The 12,535-nt window shown below is 44.5% G+C and overlaps 1 pseudogene; it reads left to right on the forward strand.

Annotated features, from left to right (window-relative positions):
- Positions 1-9,121: 9,121 nt before the first annotated feature.
- Positions 9,122-10,175, forward strand: LOC146359953 (uncharacterized; annotated as a pseudogene).
- Positions 10,176-12,535: the final 2,360 nt, after the last annotated feature.

A 12,535-nucleotide genomic window follows, 5' to 3' on the forward strand; every position in this document is an offset into this window, starting at 1 on the left:
ACTACATTGCAGCCATACATTTATATAGGACAGGGGTGCACAATCTGCAGCCCCAAAAGCCACCATGATCCCACCCACTTTCCCCTGAAGCCCAGCAGATCAGGTGGGATGCAGGGAGGAGGAAACACTGTTCTCCTACTTCTGGGATCACTGTTCTCCCACTGCCAGTAATGGCGGAGAAACAGAAATCTTGATGGCTATTGCTGGGGGATGAGAGGGGTTTTTTCTCCGCACACAGCAGTCCTTAGATCTTAGTGGGTAGGGATGGAAGTGTGGGCTTGTGGCAGGGTGTGTGTGTGCTTGCGTGCGCACACACGCATATACACATATGTGGCCCCCGGGCCTTCAGCCAACACTGGATGTGGCCCTGGGGGCCAAAAAGTTTGTGCACCCCAGATATAGGAGAAAGTGAAAGGACGCACTCATGGACAGCATTGGGATGGGAGCCAAGCCTATCGTCCCTATCCTGGGTGACTCCTTTACCATCAAACATGCCTCTCTATGCATTGGCAAATTACGGGTTCTTTGTTTCGGTCACACTAAAGCTGAACAGAACTGTCTGGCTTATAGATAATAGTTTACTGTTACTGTTTGTTATTTCATTCCACGCTACATTGTTGCCTTGCGATCTTTCTGATTTCTGTAGGAATTTCTGGGTTGATTGCATGCTGTCAGAAATGCCCTGGAACAATATTGCTAATGTTGCATCGATCGCTTTATTAAATGTCATGATATCCGTGTGATAACCACTTTTCTTATGGTCTGACTGTGTCATGGTAACCTTCCTCATTGTGTCATTTGATAGCATCAGCAATGCCATCAAAGAGATGCCAGGTGTAACATTCATAATTCACGGACAAACAGAAACAGGGCTTGCTTGTTTGAAGTCATTATTTGGGCCTCACACTTCCAACGCCAGCTGTGCCGCAATATGCCATTCAACCACAAGGGTGAGCCAGCAAACTTTTTCCACTACAGCTTAAATTAGCTTTAACAAAGTCTCTAGCAAGGACAAGCCGTTGCAATAACTCAGCATGCCACTCAGATCCTGAAGTTCTTTAGATGATGAATATTTCCTCGGGCACCTTTGTCTTAGAGCTTTTGGCCAGCGTGAGCTGCAAACTTTATGGGCTGTTATCCTCTTCTGCTGCATCAGCTTTAACCAGGCTTGTGGACACGATTGCTCTCTGCTCAATCAGAATTAATGGCAGCAGGTCACGCTCCCTCAGCAGGTCTCCTGCCTGATTTGCTCCCTGACTGACTCCACTCCAAAGGACCTAGCAGTAAAAAAAAAAAAAAGGGGGGGGGAGTGCCATATCTTCCTTAGGAAAATAACTGGGAAAGAGATGCCCAAAGGTATAGAATTACAATAAGCCTTCAATGCTTTATAACAGGAGAGCACAACTTTTTTGGCCCCAAGGGGTCCTGCATGTTTCAGGGGCCACATGGAGAGTGGCCAGTACTGCAGGTTGTGCACCCCTGCTTTGCAATACTATTTGCTTTAATTATACAATACCTTGCATTTCTCTGCTGCATAATTACAATGTGGCTTATTTTAATCTTGTAAGAAGAGCTACTGTCTTTCTAACTCTGTGTGTAGCTTCAGGTGCCAACATGTATTCATGCTCATCCCTTGTTATCTGAAGCTCTCTTTGTTGTTGTTGTTGTTGTTCAATCGTTCAGTCGTGTCCGACTCTTCATGACCCCATGGACCATAGCACACCAGGCCTTCCTGTCCTCCGCTGTCTCCCGGAGTGTGCTCAAGTCCATATTCATTGCATCGGTGATGCTATCTAGTCATCTCATCCTCTGCCATCCCCTTCTCCTTTTGCCTTCAATCTTTCCCAGCATCAGGGTCTTTTCCAGAGAGTTTTCTCTTTGCATTAGGTGGCCAAAATATTTGAGCTTCAGCTTCAGTATCTGTCCTTCCAATGAGCACTCAGGGTTGATTTCCTTTAGGATGAACTGATTTGACCTCCTTGCAGTCCAGGGGACTCGTAAGAGTCTTCTCCAGCACCACAGTTCGAAAGCATCAGTTCTTCGGCGCTCAGCCTTCCTTATAGTCCAGCTCTCACAGACATACGTTGCTACTGGGAAAACCATAGCTTTGATTATACGGACCTTTGTCAGCAAGGTGATGTCTCTGCTTCTTACTATGCTGTCTAGGTTTGCCATAGCTTTCCTCCCAAGGAGCAAGCGTCTTTTCATGGCTACAGTCACCATCTGCAGTGATCTTGGAGCCCAAGAAAATAAAATCTGTCACTGCTTCCATTTCTTCTATATGCCAGGAAGTGATGGGGACAGATGCCATGATCTTCGTTTTTTTAATATTGAGTTTCAAACCAGTTTTTGCACTCTCCACTTTCACCCTCAACAAGAGGCTCTTGAGATCCTCTTCGCTTTCTGTCATTAGGGTGGTATTGTCGGCATATCTGAGGTTGTTGATAATTCTCCCAGCAATCTTAATTCTGACCTGTGATTCATCCAACCCGGCGTTTCTCATGATGTACTCTGCATTAAATTAAATAAGCAGGGTGACAATATACAGCCTTGTTGTACTCCTTTCCCAATTTTGAGCCAATCGGTTGTTCCATGTCTGGTTCTTACTGCTGCTTCTTGACCCTCATACAGTTTTCTCACGAGACAGGTAAGGTGGTCTGGTACTCCCATCTCTTTACGAATTTGCCACAGTTCGTTGTGATCCACACAATCAAAAGCTTTAGCGTAGTCAATGAATCAGAAATAGACTTTTTCTGGAATTCTCTTGCTTTCTCCATGATCCAGCGAATGTTGGCGATTTGATCTCTAGTTCCTCTGCCTCTTCGAAACCCAGCTTGTACTTCCGGTAGTTCTCGGTTTGCATACTGCTGAAGCCTAGCTTGTAGGATTTTGAGCATAACCTTGCTGGCATGTGAAATGAGCGCAATTGTACGGTAGTTTGAACACTCTTTGGCATTGCCCTTCTTTGGAATTGGAATATAAACTGACCTTTTCCAGTCTTGTGACCACTGTTGAGTGTTCCAAATTTGTTGGCATATTGAGTGCAGCACTTTAACAGCATCATCTTTTAGGATTTTAAATAGCTCAGAATACTGTCATCTCCACTAGGTTTGTTGTTAGTAATGCTTCCTAAGGCCCACTTGACTTCACTGTCTAGGATGTCCGGCTCAAGTTCAGTGACCGCACTATCATGGCTATTGATATTGTTGAAGAGATCTCTAGTCTTTCCCATTCTATTGTTTTCTTCGATTTCTTTGCATTGTTCACTTAAGAAGGCCTTCTTGTCTCTCCTTGCTATTCTCTGGAAATCTGCATTCAGTTGGATATCTCTTCCCCTTTCTCCCTTGCTTTTCACTTCCCTTCTTTCCTCAGCTACTTGTAAAGCCTCATCAGACAGCCACTTGGCTTTCTTGCATTTCTTTTTCTTTGGGATGGATTGAGTTGCTGCCTCCTGAACAATGTTACGGACCTCTGTCCATAGTTCCTCAGGCACTCTGTCTATCAGGTCTAATCCCTTAAATCTATAACTCACCTCCACTGTATATTCATAAGAGATATGATTTAGGTTATACCTGAATGGTTTAGTGGTTTCCCCTACGTTCTTCAATTTAAGCCAAAATTTTGCAATAAGAAGCTCATGATCTGAGCCACAGTCAGCTCCAGGTCTTGTTTTTACTGAATGTATAGAGTCAGACTGACTCTACCTTGTTTTTACTGACTGTATAGAGCTTCTCCATCTTTGGCTGCAAAGTACAAAATCAATCTGATTTCGATATGGTGATGTCCATGTGTAGAGTCGCCTCTTGTGCTGTTGGAAAAGTGTGTTTGCTATGATCAGTGTGTTCTCTTGGCAAAACTCTATTAGCCTTTGTCCTGCTTCATTTTGTACACCAAGGCCATGCTTGCCTGTTATCCCGGTGATTTGACTTCATCCTTTAGCATTCCAAACCCCTATGATGAAGAGGACATTTTTGGGGGGTGTTAGTTCTAGAAGGTGTTGTAGGTCTTCATAGAACCGATCAGCCTCAGCTTCTTCAGCATCAGTGGTTGGGGCATAGATTTGAATTACTGTGATGTTGAATGGTTTGCCTTGGATTCGTACTGAGATCATTCTATCGTTTTTGAGATTGTACCCCAGTACTGCTTTTCCCACCCTTTTGTTGAGTATGAGTTCTACTCCATTTCTTCTAAGGGATTCTTGCCCACAGTAGTAAATATAATGGTCACCTGAACTACATTTGCCCATGCTTGTCCAGTTTAGTTCGCTGTTTCCCAAGATGTCGATGTTCAGTCTTGCCATCTCATGTTTGACCACCTCCAGCTTACCTTGATTCATTGATCTTACATTCCAGGTTCCTAAACAATATTGTTCTTTACAGCATCGGACTTTCTTTTCTCCACCAGACACATCCACAGCTGAGTGTCCTTTCGGCTTTGGCCCAGCCGCTTCACTCTTTCTGGCGCTACTTGGAAATTCTCTCTGCTCTTCCTCAGTAGTATATTGGACACCTTCTGACCTGAGGGGCTCATCTTCCGGCATCATATCTTTTAGCCTTGTAATACGTTCCATGGGGTTTTCTTGGCAAGAATACTGGAGTGGGTTGCCATTTCCTTCTCCAGTGGACCACATTTTGTCAGAACTCTCCATCATGACCTGTCCGTCTTGGGTGGCCCTGCATGGCATAGCTTATGGCTTCACTGAGTTACGCAAGCCCCTTCGCCACAAGGCAGTGATCCATGAAGGGGGGAGCTCTCTTTAGTACATTTATTTACATGGCACTGTAAAGTACCATGTATACAATGGATGAGGATCAGATTCAGCCAAGCCCAAAGCCCGAGCCAAATTGCGTCCCTTCAAACCATTTCTGGTGCTTCCCAAGATGAAGCAGATTTCCCTCTGAAGTGACCAGAACTGAAGCTGGACCCTCCACAAGGCTTCATTTACAATTCAGCTTCAGCGTGCCTCCAAAAATAGTGTCTTTTGCTTCTGCAAAGCTGATGAGGGGGGAGGAGTGGGGTTGAGTGACTGACAGGTCCACCTTCTAATAATAGGGCACATTTTACTAGGGGGTCTCCAATCACTGTGCTTTGGGGGAGGGCAACAATGGGACAGTGAGATGGCCCTTCTTCCAATGCCACCAAGCTTCACTATGAGGGGGAAAGCCTTAAACTGGTTTTCACTCATCATAACACACAGCCCCTGCACCTATCTTTCTGAAACTTTGCAGGTTTCTTGCATGGAGACACCTCAATGGTGTGTGAGGTTTTCATACAAATTGCCCCCCCCCAAAAAAAAACAGAGGGGGAGGGAAGGGGAAGTGAATCAATTCCCACCCCCAAATATTTGAGGATCACCTTCCAATTGAACCACTACACCTATCCTTCTGAAACGTTGCAGGTTTCTTACTGAGGGGCACTTCTAGGCTGTCACTTTCAGAACAATGTTTCACAAGGAACACAGGGAGACAAGCATGTCCTCTTTTGTAGACCCTCAAAATGTCAGTGTTGCTCTTGCAAAAAACACTCTGTGCCTATTCAACTGAAACTTGACAGACTTGATGCCATCAAGAAGCAGCAACTATGGGCTTCTCCACATGAGTGATTTATTGCATGCTCATGATTGTCCACTCACAGAAGTTTGAGGGGCCAATCATTTGCATGATGTTGTCAACCTCCAGGATGTCTCCCACACCTTCCCCTGGTAATCTTGCTTTTTAAAAGATTGGAAATAATGCACTATTTAAGATTATCACGGGATATCGTGGGATATCCCATGTGTATAAAGTTGGTGTTGCACTCTAATACAGCCACTAGATGGCAGTGTTTCATTGAACCTTATGGAGCATTGCCGAGAGGGCAAGTTCTCAATTAGAAATCACATGGTCACCCTTGGTAACTGTCTAAAGGAGCCCATAGTGAATGTGGAAAGACTCCAGAAGAAGAAAGCCTGGAAAGGGTGCAGGCTTTTTCCTTAATGTAAAGGTGCCCTGTATCTGCAAATTTCATCCAGTTATGCCAAACAATAAATATGTTATCAACAATTCCTTAAAAAATATATATACAGGCATGTAGCTCAAAACATCCTGCACCTATTTTTCAGACATTTGGCAGGCGTAATACCCTCCTAGGGGCTACTGTACCTGCAACTTTCATCCAATTCCAACCAAGAGGAAAGGGTTCTAGCTCTTTTTTATTTCCCATGACAGTCAATGGGAGGCATGAAGCCTCAGATTTCCAGCTCTCAGCTCAGTGCCAAGTTGGATGGCCTGCAAATTGGTCCAAACCATATAGGACCATTATCCAATACACCAAATTGGGCTCAGAGTTGAATCTTGGGATCAGTCCATACCTCTATTGTACACTGATGCTGTAGTAGTAATAATAGTAATATCAGCCACCACAACCATGCTTTTTAAAGGACTGTTTCTCATTCTGAAAATGTTGCAGCCCCAGAGAACAGGGGTGGTATCTGTGGGGCCTGTGGGCAAAGTGTGCTCTGGCAGTGGACCCTGACAGGTGGACCTGGCTGCAGTGGCTGTGCTCCAAGCAGTGCTGGGTGGCCATGTCTTGCTACCCTTCTTAATTCCCCTTCAGGCTGCCAAAGGATGCTAGGCCAGGGCATGGAGGGAAGCGAAGAGCTAGCCGCCTGGCACAACTTGGAGGGCTGGGCCAGAAACAAAAACTATTAAGGAGCACGCCAGGAAGGCATCAGCAGGGGCCCCTGCCAGAGCCCAGGGGCCCTGGCAACTGCCCAAAGATGCCAGGTGGTGAAGCCAGCTCTTTTGGTAGCTGCAGATAGCACAAGACATAGAACATTTGTACCAAAATTGGAAGAGTATCTGCAGACATATTCACTTCTAGGTATGAGCACGTAACACATGGAAATTGTTCCTGAGTGTCTTGTTGCTAAAGCATCCTTCCCCAACCTGGTACTCTGCAGATGGGTTGCACTACAATGCTCATCATCCCCAGCCAGCATGGCCAATGGTCATGTTGACTGGGGATAATGTGGTTTGTAGTCCCAACACATCAGGAGGGCACCAGGTTGGGGGAGGTGGGGCTAAAGCATCTAAACAATGTCTTACCTGTTTCATTGGGAGTCTCTCTTGATAAGCACCCCTGTGTCTTAGCTGAGAAAGCCTGGACAAAGGTAGCTGTAAGCAATGGAAGAGTTAAACACACACACACACACACAACCTGTTTTCAGTCAGCTCTGAATACATCTCTTCAGTGTGCGACGCCTTCTGTTCTCTCTTTAGTGCTTATGCAGCTTCTGCTGCTCAGATATTCAACTTTTAAAACCCTCAGCAATTTAACACAAAACCTCTGATGCATTTCTAACGAGGGAGTATAATTAGATGAACCAGGCACACAACGCTGTTCTGCTCAGGATTGTCTCAGCGACAAACCTTTGAAAGGCAAAAGACGAACTCCCACTGGAATACACAAAAGCAGCAGCTACAAAATACCATATGGGGATAGTGATGTTGAATATATCAGAGAAATCAAGAAAAAAAATATCTTGGAAGAAGTCAACATATGGCAAGCATCAGGCAGGCTGAGACAATGTTTATTTTGTGACCTGTGTAAGAAGCACAGCACTACTGGGGGGCGGGGGATGCTGGAAGGATCAGGACTGGAAAAGTAGGCTCTGCGTGTGCCGACATGGAAAAATAATTCATGGGAGACAATGAAGAACAGCCCATTATGCTTATGCTTCCTCTGGCTTCTGAAAAGCTGTGCAAGGTTCTATAATACTATTTTTTGGCAATTATGCTCATTCAAGCAGTGGCGTTAACATCTGTTGAACTATGACAGGGGTCCCCAAGCTTTTTGGACCCATTGGCACATTTGGGAATTTGAGAAACTGCTATGGGCACCACCACAAAACGCCTAATCAGTGGATTGCTGCTTTAGCATCTACCTGTCATGTCTATGGATCTTAGACTGTGTCTTATTCAACAAAGAGAACGTATCATGTCTATTGGACACTGCAACGTCTCTTTAATAAGGGATTGTCTAATTCAGCAAATTGTTGGCACTGCAATACATCTAATGCTTCTTTTAAACATGTGCTTTGGCAATGTCCAGGACTTGCTTCTCTGGGGAGGTGTGGGGGAGGTTATTATACAGATAAATTTTGTCCTGGAACAGTCTTTAATATTCACTGATGTATACATTCTTTTAAATGGATTCTCAGTGCCCTTTTGAGGGCTAAAAAACTGATATTACAACACTGGAAGGATAAACACTGACCTGTTATACTGTAATGCGTTGAGGTCCTTACAATGCTTTCAATATTTGAATGAGTGGAATATAGATGCCCCTTTCAAATGGATACTTATATGGATATTTGGCCTGCTTTTGTTGAAGCCTATGCATAATTGCTAGAACATAGTATGCATTTTATACAAATCAATCTAAGTACATTTTTTTAAAATGGGGGGTGCCGCAGGCTCGCATTGGGGACCCCTTCGCAGGCACCATTTTGTGGGACCTACAGTAGAATGCTGCGATATATCCTCAGCCCGCCAGCTTCCACCTAGTCACCTATGGCTTCCTCCATAATATACTGGAAGAAGTGCAAGCAGGCCAGTTCACTCTCCCTCCCCTACTGTTCTGTTTTTCTTTTACAACTGACACTCAGTAATCCATGGCTCCAATGAATATGCTCAATCTTCACTGAGTTGTTTAGGGAAAGGAGGGTTGCCTCCTTTGGGTTTTATTTTATGCTTTGTATTTCTGCATACATTGCAGTTCACCTGAGCATGCAGATACCTCCCTTTTGTTTCTCAGTGGCCCTGTTTTTGCTCCATTCCTGTTGGCACTCAACCTCCTGAGTTTGCTATTAGAGAGAATAATGGTGCAGGGGATCTTGCAACAGCAACAGAGCAAGAAAGTTCGGGGGGGCATGAGGGACCAGCAGCAATTAACACTAAAGGATTAAAATAGGGTGTTTCAAAAAGATGAACCCAATCTGAAATAGCTATATCTCTGCAACCACGAACCGCCCATGAATGAAACTCTTACCACTTGAAAAGGTGGGACATAGAGTTTCAAATGATTACCACTAGATGCCTCGCTCAGCGCACAAACAGCCCTAGCCTCAGTCATTCACAAGATGGTGACCCCGCAACACAAGGCATTTTGTGTTCTGCAGTTCAGCAAGACTGAATCCGCAATCGCGGTGCAGCGTGCGTTTCAACGAAGTTTTTGGCATTGATCCGCCAATGCCAAAGAGTATTTGTCGTTGGTACCGACAATTTGAGGAAACAGGCTGTTTATGTAAGGGGAGGAGCACAGGACGACCACGCACTTCAGAGGAAAACGTGAGAAGAATTCAAGAGAGTTTTCAGTGTAGCCCGCACAAGTCCACTCGTCGTGCCAACGGAGAACTTGCGATCTCTCATACGACTGTCTGGCATGTGTTAAGGCAACATTTAATCATGAGGCCATACCGGTTGCAGTTGGTACAAGCTCTTCATGCAGGTGACAAAGGAAAGTGTGTAGAATTTAGTGATGCGATGTTATAGAACATGGAGGACAACAGCTTCTTACCGCGTTTGATTTTTAGTGATGAAGCAACGTTTCATCTAAGCGGTAAAGTTAACTGTCACAATGTGCGCATATGGGGATTATGGAATCCACACGAAACGATAGAGAATGAGTGTAATTCCCAAAAAGTGAACGCGTTTTGTGCCATTTCTCAAAAAAGGGTTTATGGCCCTTTCTTTTCCAAGGGAAACACAGTTACGGGGCAAATGTATCTCAAAATGCTGCAGAACTGGCTCTTTCCACAACTTATTGAAGATTCCGATGACTTCATTTTTCAGCAAGACAGAGCACCACCACGTTGGCACCTGCAGGTTCGACGTTTTCTAAATGACACACTGCCTCAATGTTGGATAGGCTGCACAGGACCCCAAGACTTGGCGCTATACTCTTGGCCCCCAAGATCTCCAGACATTACACCCTGCAACTTTTCCTTGTGGGGATACGTCAAAGAACTTGTTTTTGTGCCACCATTAGTGACTAATCTGGATGACCTCAAAAACAGAATCATGGCAGCGGTGACTTCAGTGGAAGAAGACACTTTGAGAGGCGTTTGGGATAAATTTAACTATCGTCTCGATATTGTCCGTACAGCAGGTGGAGGACACATAGACCATTTATAAAATGGTTAGTAAAACTTGATAACTCATTACACTGTTTGTAAGTTTTGGTGTAATTGTAACATGTTGCCATCGTGAAATATACTGCTTTGAAATTGGGTCCATGATTTTGAAACACCCTGTACCATGGTTGATGATACTGAAATCTATTGAGAAGGCCTGGAGAATAAGAAGGGTGCATTCTCCCTGTCCTTCTCCTGACAGAGGCCATCCATATAACATAAAACACCTAAAAGCATATAAAATATATAGAAACAAAACCATATAAGAACATAGCCACACACACACACACACACACAATAACTTTATCTATAAATGTAATCATAAAGAAGATTCCTAAAGAATAAACACATTTATAATGGAAATTGTTGCACTGTATTCTGCAGGTCTCAGGACCAGTTCGTATGCACATGTACCTGTCAGAGCTGAGCCATAGACAGCCAGCAAGCAGGAGCTGGAAGTCATCAGGGATCAGAGCCAGTAAAGACCATCATTGCTCAGGCAAAGCCCCAGCCTGAACAGGAAGCCTTTAGAGCACTTCCTGGTGAGTCCATAACCAGGCTAGGTCGGTGGAGTACCTAGGAACTCTTTACTAGCACAGGAAGCCGCCTTATACCAGGTCTCCATGTGTCCATCTAGCTCAGGAGTAGGCATCCTTTTCGCATTTGGCAATTTGAGAAATTGTCTTGGACACCATCATAAAATGGCTGATATGGGAGGCCTGGCACAGGATGAATAATCTGCCCCCCAAAAAACTGAGTATAAGGCAGGAGGGGGGGTGTCTGAGCCCGAACACACTGAACAACTCCTTTTCACAGCAATCCCAGCTGCCAGTAAGAAAATGTGTTGTGGTTATTTTATTTTTTTTTAAGTGGGACAGACAGGGCACCTTGGCAGGCACCAAGAAAGGTGTCCATGGGCACTTTGGTGCCTGCAGGCACCATGTTGCCCACCCCTGATCTAGCCCATTATTATCTACTCACACTGGCAGTCCGTCACAGAGAGGTATTTCTCATCTCCTGATACCTTTTCCTTCTAACTGGAGATACCAGGGACTGAACCTGGGACCGTTTGCATGAAAACCATCTGCTCTACCAATGAGCTATGGTGTGTTCCTGAGATTTGATAGACCTGTTATCCAACATAGATGGCCAAAGCTTGGCACCATTCATTTCAGGGCCATTTTAATATGTTTGCAGTTCTTGTTCTATGATGTGCTTGACAAAGCAAATGTATGGCTAACAGTCAGGTCTCCGTCTCTCTTACACACACACACACACACACACACACACAGATAGACATTCCTCTCCTGCCAATAACTTTACGAGAAGTTCCTGGGGAAATAACCATTAAGCAAGTACCTGTGCTTTCCCTATACATCACCATTTCAGCAGCATTTCAGAGCAAGGACTGACACAAAGGACCTGCCAGTTTTGCCAAAGCCCAACCTCAGAAATAGCAGAAACCTTGAGGCAAGAGTGATACTGCACACCCCAGTATTGCTAAATGGGTTATGAGCATCCGGTGCAATAGATGTCAATTTTTACAATAAGTATCTCCCATGAGAAGGTGTTGCAGGATTAGTATTGTCAGCCGTCGAGTGTCATCTGTCTGGGAACGGTACTTAGTATTGTCATCTGTCAAAATGATTAAGTGAGCTAAAATGCACTGTTTTTAGAGCTTTTAGGATAAAAACAAAAATCCATCACACAAAGGGCTTCTTCATCATCAACATTGCACTCAAGTAATATGTCTGTGAAACAGAACCTAAGGAGGTTGAGGGACGAGAGAAGAAGGAAAGGGGGTAATGGAATATATCTCCCTTCAGGAAACTAGATAACTCTGCAGGGGCTTTTCTTGATGGCCACAAATTAAAACTCCCTCAAGAAACATGTGCAATTGGAGTAGCTTGCTAAAATTGGACACCCTGGCTTGCTGAGCATAATGTTGGCAAGAATTACAGATCTAAGACTTCTGGGGAAGAGCAAATGGTCAACAGGATAACATGACTATTTACAAATATTCACAAGATGTCTGAGGTGCGTGTGGCCGCACGAAGATCTGATCAAAGTGCAGAGTGAGCAGAGGCATTCCAAGCTCAATACTATTTGCACACATTATGGGCTTATATGATCAAGTAGGACACCAGCATCAAATTGCAGTGTGGGTCAGGGGGATCATTCTCGGTATTGTAAGCCACAGGATAGAGTGTTTCTTTCAGGCTTGTTGCCATGATTGGCATAATACACATATGAACAAACGAGGGTCCACAGGCCACATATGGCTTTTGGAGGCCTTCCATTAACAGGTGCCCGTCCGCAGCTGCTGAATTCTCTATTGCCAAATGTATGGAGCATGACTTA

The sequence above is a fragment of the Heloderma suspectum genome, chromosome 1 (assembly GCF_057233095.1).
Source record: "Heloderma suspectum isolate Gila_16-S chromosome 1, 16-S_ref, whole genome shotgun sequence".
NCBI lineage: Eukaryota > Metazoa > Chordata > Lepidosauria > Squamata > Helodermatidae > Heloderma > Heloderma suspectum.